The following is an 8,770-nucleotide window of genomic DNA, read 5'->3' as shown; positions in this document are numbered from 1 at the left end:
AACCTCCTTCCCAGTGTAACTGAAGGTAAATGGACACTGGGACCTTTGGGGAAGCATTTATTATACATACTTTCTGTAGCACTGTGGAGTGCTTCCCCAAAGGTCCTCACCCTTCCCTTCAATTGCTGGGCTCTGGGTCTGTGAACTGACTCAGATCTGGAAACCGGATGAACGATCATGACTTTCTGTTGCAGTGGCTGGTATCAGCCTTTTGTTCCCCACGTTTAAATTTCTCAGGGGTTTACAAGTCATCTCTCACCCAAGTTGGCTACGCTCTCTTGTCCCTAAGAATACCACATCTATTAACTGTCGCTACAGAGGACATTCTGGTTGGGACTCCAGCTTTGCGGCCCAGATGAGTCTACTCAAGGTGCCATATCAAAGTACCACAGACTGGGTGACTGAACAACAGAAATGTATTTCTCACAGTTTTGGAGGCTAGAAGCCTGAGATCGAGGCGTCAGCAGGGTTGGTTTCATCTGAGGCCTCTCTCCTTGGCTTATAGATGGCTGCCTTCTCCCTGTGTCTTCACATGGTCTTCCCTCTGTGTGTGTCTGTGTCCTAATCTCCTCTTCTTATGAGGACACCAGTCATATTGGATTAGGGCCTCTGCGACCTCGTTTTACCTTAGTTATCTTTTCAAAAATGCTATGTCCACACACAACCATTTGAGGTACTAGGGGTTGGGAAGGACACAGTTCAGCTCATGACAAGGCCTATTACGATAATTATTTCCATCTTGCCTAGGTCAGTTAAATACCATCATTGGCTTCTGCTATTCCAGAATCTTCACTGATACAAAGGGGCCCAGTACTACCCACAGCATCTCCTACTGTCAATCCTGGTCTACAGAAGACAACCACCATTGACATTCTCAGCCAAACTGGTGCCCCTGCTTTCTTGTGAAGGACTGTCTTCTGGGCCTTCCCAGGGAACCTAGCCAGGTGGCAGATTATCTGGGCTCACAGTATAATTTCATTATAATAGTGCCACATCCCTGACACCTTGAACTTTCTGACTCGTTCCCCAATATCTAATCTGTTCTAGCATGTCCACTTCATCGATTACAGCCATTGTTGGTCCTCCCCACTTCCCTGTTCTCCAGCTTCAAGTAGCTATCCCAACAGTATTAGTCCTGGCTCCACAGGTCATTGCCAGGACATTAAACTTGAACCATGGGAGAGTGTTCCTGTGTCAGTGAGTTCTCTCCTTTCCACCCTTCCATTGCTTCTCCTGGGCAAACCCAACAGTCCTAAGGTAGGGGCAGGCCCAGGCCCAGCCCCAGCCCCAGCACTACCCATTCCCTGTTACACTCAGTGGATAAGGAGAGCGGTCAGCTGGGAAATCACTATTTATGGAAAATGGGAGGGTCTCTGTGGGCCCTTCAAGAGGAAACCATGGACCCTTAAGAACCTGGATGAGAGGAAGGTAGCCCCTGATATCATGATGAAGTAGGACATGTCTATGAGAAGGCTTGGATTCAGAAGCTGCTGGTCCAGAACTAAGCTCCTTGCCTTCTCTTTGCCCCTTTTGGTCCTCTTGCTGGTTACCCCACGTCCCCCGACTCATCCCGAGTGCTCCTCACGCCCGCGCTCTGATTGGTCCCTCATAGACAGTCACCAAATCCATTCTGCCCTGGTTCTCACTTCAGTGGGTCCCCTGTTCTCCTGCCCCGAGTCACCAGCCTCAATTCCAGTCACCTGCCCTCCTTAGCCCTGGGATTGCAGACGCCCTGCCACCAGGGCCCAGATGATTCTGGAAACTCTTTTTCTTTTCCTGCTATTGGTGTTTCTCTATGCCCGACGGCAGCTGAGAGCCTGTTGTCATCATATAGTCAAAGGTAACAATTAGACTTCCACAAAACCACTCGTTTAGGACACAACCACTCATGCCAACAAAGGACGTGTGAATCTTGAAAGTTCTGCTTTGGGATTAAAGCCTGATGTTTGCTCTGCTCTTTAGTTTGGGTGGATGACATTCCTCCCTCAGACTAAAGACAGATAATTACTGAATGAGCCACCAGGGGGCAAAACTGCTTTAGTTTAGTAAATAACAATCGTCTCTTAGGACAAAAGTGTGCACCGTTCCGTGATGAATCAAACTAGCTCACTATGACTTACACAATGGAAAATATAAATAAACCAAGAGTAGAAAATAAAAGTCACCTGGGGGCGCCTGGGTGGCTCAGTTGTTAAGCACCTGCCTTCGGCTCAGGTCATGATCCCAGGGTCCTGGGATCGAGCCCTGCATTGGGCTCCCTGCTCGGCGGGAAGCTTGCTTCTCCCTCTCCCACTCCCCCTGCTTGTGTTCCCTCTCTCACTCTGTCTCTCTCTGTCAAATAAATAAATAAAATCTTTAAAAAAAATAAAAGTCACCTGATGTCCCGTACCTCAGATGACCACTCAGAATATTATGGCATTTGGCTCACGTTATTTTTCCCCCTTTACCTAAATGTAAATAAAATATTTTAAATGTGGTATTTCTCTACATACTATCTTGTTTCCACTATGTAACAAAATCTTATTAAAATCTTTCCTAGGTGTGATTTATAATAATGCATAAAATGGCATTATTTGCTATTGCTTAATTATTACCAAAAAAATCATTCTTCATTGTGGTTAAATCTCTGTGCATACAGAAGGGGAGGAAAAATAATTTTCCTTCTAACTTTCTAGATTCTTAATTGAGATTCCCCCCTCCCCATAATAAAAGACAGATTAACAGAAGAAAAACAAACACGTTTAATAATATGTATATCTCCTGTGTACATGGCAAAGGCCCAGGAAAACAGTCATTCCCCTCAAGGGGTCCAAGCTACCACATTAAATACCATCTCCAGCTAAAGACAAAAGATGTTGGGGGTCGGGGGCTGCCAGTGACAGGAGGCTCTCAGGAAAAGCACAGTAAACAAGGGCAAGGTTAGTTATGCAGATTTAAGTTGCTGTCTTTTCCTTTGATAAGAGTTTCTGGAGATTCAGAAACACCCCCTTCCTTCTTCCTGGTACAGCTAAGGAGACACCCTTACAAATGGAGATTTCCCTTATACATGTGAATGTCTCTGGGCGCCGGGCTGCCTCAGTCGGAAGAGCGCGCAGCTCTTGACGTCGGGGTTGTGAGTGGGAGCCCTACGTTGGGCGTAGAGATTACTTGAATAGATACATAAGCTTGAAAATAAATAAATAAACATAAACATCTCTTACAAAAGGGTAACTTCTCCTGGGTTTTTCCCAAGCGCCTCCAGTGTCTGCAGCCTCTCAAAAATAAGCAGCCCCAAAGAAATATGCCAAAGAGGCGTATTAGGGGGTAGCAAACTCTGCTCCCCCCAACAGCATTGATAAGCCGTTCATTTTAGGTTATCAGTGACTAGAAGAGGAATTGCTAGCTCAAAGGCGATGTCATCCTTTTAGGTTTGGGACACGCACTGGCCAAGTTGCTTTCCACCAAGAGGGTGACAAACACTCTTCCCAGAAGTGTGAGAGAATGCTGTTTTGGCCCTGTCATTTACAACATGGTTCCTATTGTTAAAAAACAAAATTGAACCAGGTGAATTTTAAAGATCTAGTTGGCTTTATCACATGATTTATGAATCGGGCAGCATCCCATCTAGCAACCAGAAAGGAGCTCCAGAAGACTACAGAAAGGTAAAGGTCTTTTAAAGGCAAAGAGGGAGAGGAAAAGAGGAAATTATTAGCAAAGAACCCATTGTTTTAGGCAAGGTCACCCTCCTAAAGGGAGCGGAAAGGGTCTATCAGTGAATTTCCTAGTGCTGACCAGGAAATTCCCATGTTGGCTGGCTAAAGGTTACATTCCTAGGATGGTTGAAACTGCAGTCAGGTTAGGTATTAAGTCTTGGTTTACTGACTTGGGGCCTGAGTTTAAGTGGCTCCATTACGGCTCTGTGGTTTTCTTTGTAACATTACCTTTTGAAATCTGTGCCGGTGTGACAGGCGACATATTATGTCATCGTTTTTTAAAATTGTACCTCTTCAACAATCAAATGTAAAAGAAATATTTATTGAGCATTGATTCGGTCTCACGCTCTGTACCCTGGGAACCTGGCAGGGAATAAGACAGGTACTGTTCCACTCTCCCAGTCTCAGGTTCTAGGGAGATGGGGCATGCCTCAACCAAAGTCAACCAATAAACCGGAAGTCGTGCGTTAGAGAGGAAATCAACAGGGCAGCGTGTAATAGAGCGTAAGGGGCGTGTTCTTTGGCTACTGTTGGGAAGAAAAAAAATTCTTTTCACCTTCTAGGTTCTTTGGCTGCTCTAATAATTCAACTGATGTAAGACAGATGTAAAACTAGATTTCTAAACAGAGCAAGCAAGCCTAACTAAGAGAATCTCTCTCAAAATAGGGTCAGGAGGGGCGCCTGGGTGGCTCAGTCGTTAAGCGTCTGCCTTGGGCTCAGGTCATGAACCCAGAGTCCTGGGATCGAGCCCCGCATCGGGCTCCCTGCTCGGCGGGAAGCCTACTTCTCCCTCTCCCACTCCCCCTGCTTGTGTTCCCTCTCTCGCTGTGTCTCTCTCTGTCAAATAAATAAATAAAATCTTAAAAAAAAAAAAAGGGTCAGGAGGCCATAAGGGAGGAGGAATTTATGCATGCCTTCAGTGGGAGAAACTATTAACTTGTAAAACCTTTTCAGCCAGGTGCAGCCCTCACCTCCTCACCAGGGCAACTAGATTATCCGCATTCTTCACTTCGAAAGCCAATGCGCTTTAACAAATTTCAGTCCCTTGTTTGCAAATAAAACCAACCAATCCCAGTTAAACTAGTTCCAATCCCTGTTTTGCGTGAAGGAACTAAATGAGAGCTACACTTGTCACTTTTCGCCTTTCTAACTCTGCCCCCTCTTTGTCTTCCTCGGAACAAGAATCTGGTTTCAACCAGAATCAGTGTCTCCCAAATTGCAATTTTAATTGCCCAAATAAATGCCCATTTGCTTATATTTTCAGTGGATTCTTTCTCGGTTGAGGCAGGTTTAAACAGGAGAAAAACAGAAGTTTAATAACGTTTTTAAAAAGAAAACCACAGGCCCAAAATGGTGTCACTTAGACCGAGTTCCCAAACTGGGGCTTAATACCTGATCTAACTGCAGTTTCAGCCTTCCCCAGAAATGTAGTTCTAACTGGTCAGTCAGGACTTTTGCAGTCAGCGCCAAGGAGTTGGCCTCCTGGGTCCTCCATTCCCCAAAGAAAGATGAGGTAATCTGCCTGATAAGACCCCTTGCTTTTCCCAACCTAAGGGAAAGCCACCTGGCCTGGAACAATCCTTTTTTTTTTTTCTTCTAGTGACCTCTTGCCCCACCCTCCTATTAAAACCTTCCACTTTGCCCTCTAGATGGGATGCTGCCCGATTCGTGAATCATTTAATAAAGCCAATTAAATCTTTAAAATGGACTCGGTTGAATTTTTGTTATTTAACAGTGTGTATCTCTGTGTATGTGGCAGAGACCCAGGAAACTGGAGTAACTCTCCAAAATGGCTGAAGCCATCACCTTAACTATCACCTTCAGCTAAAGACAAAAGAAGATGTTGGGGGTGGGGCGCCTGGCTGGCTGACTCAGTCGTGAGACTATGTGACTCTTGATCTCAGAGTCATGAGTTCGAGCCCCACGTTGGGTGTAGAGATTACCAAAAAAAAAAAAGTAAACAACAAAAAAAAGAAGATGTTGGGATGGGGAGTCAGTTTTGGGAGGCTACCGGGAAAAGCACAGTAACCAAGGGTAAGATTGTTATGCAGATTTAACTCATTACCTTCCTCATTGATAAACAGTTTCAGGGCACCTGGGTGGCTCAGTCAGTGTAGCGTCTTAAGCATTTGCCTTCCGCTCAGGTCACGATCACAGGGTTCCTGGATCAAGCCCCATATCTGGCTCCCTGCTCAGTGAGAAGTCTGCTTCTCCCTCCCCCTCTGCCCCTCCCCCGGCTCATGAGCGCTCTCTCTCTATCAAATAAATAAATAAAAGGTTTTTAAAAAAATAAACAAGTTTCTAGAGATTTAGAGCCATCCCCCACCTCTTCCCAGTACGGCCAGGGAGACACTCTTAAAATGGAGATTTCCCTTATAAATGTAAATGTCCCTACAAACGGGTAACTTCTACTGGTTTTTCAGAACTTCTGTGTCTGCAAGCTCTCAAAAATAATCAACTCATAATAAATATGCCGAAGGGTCATATTTTGGGGTGGCAAAACTTGCTTCCCCTTACTACAGATGAAGTTAAACGGTGCCTCCCCTTACGCTCTTCATCTACCCTGTTTCTTCCTTTGTGAACTGGGGTGTGGTGGGGGGTGGGGGTAAAGGGAAGCTGACAAGAAGCTTGCAGTCATCATAACGATGTCCTACATCTTGTAAAGAGCACACTCCACTCCTCCACCATCCTCTCTGGGCTGGCGACAATGAAATGCTGAGGTGGCCTCGTCCCAGTAGGAGGCCTGTTCCCTGTCTCACCACAAAAGCAGATAGCAGCTGGGCAGGCCCAGTAGAGGTACACACCCCCTCCAACACGCATGCGCGCACACACACACCCTGAGGTACGCCACTGCTTGTGACAAGGGATGGTCAGAAGGAAATGATCACCCCAAGGCCCTGAGCAGAAGCTCTGGGCTCTCCCTTCATCCTTACACAGACTCATAGGCCGGACACTTCAAGCCTGGATATTTGCGATTATAACGGAAGCACACACTCTAATTGTGGAAAACTAGTAACGTGTGAGGAAGCCTTCTGCCTCCAAAATACCTCTCCCACAAGCCTCCCCTGTCACTGCCTTTTCCCTGAATTCCTGAGTAGTCAGGAGACATGGTGAGCTCTGGAGGGTAACCCCACCTCCTAGACAGTGACTTCAACATTTATTATGTTTAGGACTGACTCCGTCATCCTAAACTGGCATCGGGTCTGGAAGTATTGCTTGAGGAGGATATGCTTTTTCACACCTATAATTTTTGTTTTGGTTTGGTTTGGTTTTTTGTTTTGTTTTTTTCACACCTATAATTTTTTTTTTTTATTTGCTACAAAACAACTTCATAGCAACAGCAAGGGAAGTCATTTATGTATGAATGAGAACAGTATGAAGAATGAGAACAAGGCCACGATCCCACCCTATTAATGTGTCAAGTGGGTTCATTTTCCCTGACCTTTTCCTTTGGGGGCATGCCTTCTTCATGCGATGTGAATGACAAGTAGCTTCTAGAAGACAGACAAAGCCAGACATTAGAATGGTAGAGACAGATCTTAATCAGTAACATACTGTTGCAACAGGGAAAGGAGGTGAGCGTGAACTGAACTCAGCTTCCGTTTGTACGGAGGTGACCTGACCAGGTGTTTTAAAGGGAGTATGGAAAGTAGGATGGCAGTAAGTGAGGACTCATTACTCACGGGGCGCCTGGGTGGCTCAGTCGTTAAGCAGCCGACTCTTGGTTTCGGCTCAGGTTATGATCTCAGGGTCGTGGGATCGAGCTTCCTAGTTGGGCTCTGTGCTCAGCGGGGAGTCCGCTTGAAGATTCTTTCCCTCTGCCCCTCTCCCCGCCCCTCAGTACCCCCTCTCTAAAAAATAATAATTAAAAAAAAATGGGAAGTGGGGGAAGGAAGGTTGGTCCATATGAAACCCATCTGGACTTATTAACTGGTCCCTATCAAGGTTAGCCCTTATCTCTCACAGAGACTGGGAGACAGGGGCCCTATCTTTAAGTGCTGACTGGAACAGGCAGTAAATGCTTTTCGAAGCCTTGAGTTTTCTCATGCAGGCACTTTAAGGGGGACTAGGTTCATCTTAGGGATGAGGCCTTGAGCTGTTAGAAACTATGTTGGTGTTTGTTCACTGTGGTGCCTAAATGGGGTGTCTCTCTTGATCGGATGGGGGCCCCCAAGTGTGGGGTGACAATCGAGTGGAAGCTGGTGGTGCAGGCGGTGAAAGGATTCACCTGAGGCAGAGCAAAGGAGATAGAAGTTTATCGAATACCCTACAAGGGAGCTGTGGGCAGGACAGCAGAAGAGAGGCTGCCTGCCATGAGGCAGTGGGTGGGGGCCGTTTTTACATCGGGGAAGATGAGGGGGTATGGCGACCAATAGAATTCTCCCTTTTTTGGTAACTGTGCCCGGTTGTAAGTAGCCCATTGGTCAGTGAGGGCCTATGGATACTTCCGGGTGGGTCACCTGAGGGGCCCGCCTGGATTCAGCCAGGGAGTGGCTGTGGGCCTTTCTGCATTCCATTGCTCAAGCCTGTTGCCTAAAAGCAGCCTCCACATTCACTTCTTTATAGACCAAGGTTGAGGCCTAAGCAAGAAGAGGGCTCAGAAGAGCCTGGGTAGAATTTGGTCAAGGGGGAAACCTCTGTTAGCAGACCATGCGGCTTCAGTGGGGTATAACATTGATCCCAAGCCCACAAGACAGAGCAATTGAGTTATTCATTGACTGTTGCTCTGAGAGTACTTTATATGTATTCTGAATAAAAGGCCTTTGTCAGATAGGTGATTTGCGGTATTTTCTCCTGGTTTGTGTCTGTTGGGACAGGCAATTCACCACGGGCCATGTGTGTCCCTGCATAGTCTTGCTGGGCGAGGCCCTAACCACCATTTACCCTGACCATTTCTCACTCTGAGGGGCACGCTGTCATACCCCCGACAAATAGCAGGCCCACTTCTGGTTGTTATAAAAGCAGGGAGTCCCCCGAGCTCAGCGTCTTCTCCTGTAACACAGTCCGTGGTCTATATAGGCACCCATGACGGGCCCTTTGCATCGCCCCCGTGGGCCCTGGGCGCGTAGGGACTGGCC

The sequence above is a fragment of the Neomonachus schauinslandi genome, chromosome X (genome assembly GCF_002201575.2).
Source record: "Neomonachus schauinslandi chromosome X, ASM220157v2, whole genome shotgun sequence".
In the NCBI taxonomy this organism is placed as follows: domain Eukaryota; kingdom Metazoa; phylum Chordata; class Mammalia; order Carnivora; family Phocidae; genus Neomonachus; species Neomonachus schauinslandi.
The sequence above is the reverse complement of the archived record's forward strand: the minus strand, read 5'-3'. Positions refer to the sequence as shown.